The sequence below is a fragment of the Theobroma cacao genome, chromosome 4 (genome assembly GCF_053813885.1).
Source record: "Theobroma cacao isolate CCN51 chromosome 4, ASM5381388v1, whole genome shotgun sequence".
NCBI classification, from domain to species: domain Eukaryota; kingdom Viridiplantae; phylum Streptophyta; class Magnoliopsida; order Malvales; family Malvaceae; genus Theobroma; species Theobroma cacao.
The window spans coordinates 32,501,236-32,502,750 of record NC_142642.1 but is presented as its reverse complement, the minus strand read 5'-3'; positions in this window follow the sequence as shown (position 1 = coordinate 32,502,750).

Here is a 1,515-nt window from a genome sequence, read left to right as displayed (position 1 = left end):
AGAGAAAAGTTTGGGGTGTAACCCTACTTAAATTAGTACAAGTAGCACCAAAGGACCGCCCCTACTCCTAGGACATCTTACTCATACCTCACCTATTATTCAATCAATTACTTTAATATATACTAAAGTGTGTTGTGACAAAAATGCTTATGCCTTAATTTCGTCCAGAAACTAAAGGAATGACGCATTGAAATGCCCCTCCATAACGTCTCTAATATTAATGATTTATTGTCCTTTGGCAGAATCCCCATACTCTCTCTAATCCAATAATTTAACCTTTTTCCAACTTGACATCGCAATTAGTCGGTGCGGAATGAAAGCACAACCATTCAATTTCTCTGTGCTTTCATCTATGCAATTTTGTTTCTTGTCTAAAAAATTGGGATATCTTTTTGCCGTGAGATTTCCCATATTTCTATTTTTGTTTTATTTCGTGATATGAATTGACACCTAAATAGTTTCAAAAGGGTCTTATATTACTTAACATCAAATCGCACACGAGTTGTGTTGGCAATGTCGGCATATTTTTTTTAAAATATAATACTTAACTAAAATTTTAAATTATTTAAAAATATTTAAATAAAATTTTATTTTTTATTATATTTAATTAAGTATCATATTTTTATTTTAAATTAAATAAATTTTTATAACTAATGATTGACTAATTGTCATTAATAAAAATATCACTTGTCATATTATATCGACATAATCATATTATCATACTAAATTAACATATTATATTATCATCAATTATAATATACCAGCATATCACATTATAATCAAATATGATATTTTGATTAAGTCAATAATTAGTTATGAAAATTTATTTGATTTAAAATAAAAAATATAAAAATTTATTTAGCTCAAAATAAAAATATAAAAATTTGATTAAATATAATAAAAATATAAAAATTTATTTAAAATTTTTTAAATAGTTTAGAAATTTTTTTGTATATTATGCTTTCTTAAAACCATGACAACTTTTGATTACCTTTTTCTGTTTTTTTTTTCCAACTGGTTTAAAATTTGCCTTTAAGATTGAAACAAAAGTGGAAATAACTATTTACCAAAAATTTTGAGCTATTAACTATTTCTGCCTGGTTGTTTTATGTTTTATAATGTAAGGCTCAATTCTTAATTCTCCTTGTATAGTTGCTTATATATGCGTAGATAATTATCTTGTTAAAGTATATTTATGAAAATTAATATATATATATATAAATTAATTATAAATTTAAAAACTTAACTATAAGTGTATAAAATAATAATTCTTACTTCTTCTGTTTTATAAATTTTGTCTTAGTTTGACATTTTTCAGTAAAAAATTTTTTAACATTGACTTTATTGTTTTAAATATTTGATTAAAAATTAATTTTTACAAACATATATTTGAATTACTTCGTTAAAAGTTTTGGAAGAATTTTAAAAGTTTAATTAATAATAATTTATAAATAAAATGGTCAAATTTAAAACTCAAAACAATTTGATTAAAAAATAAAACTCAAATATTGCTTA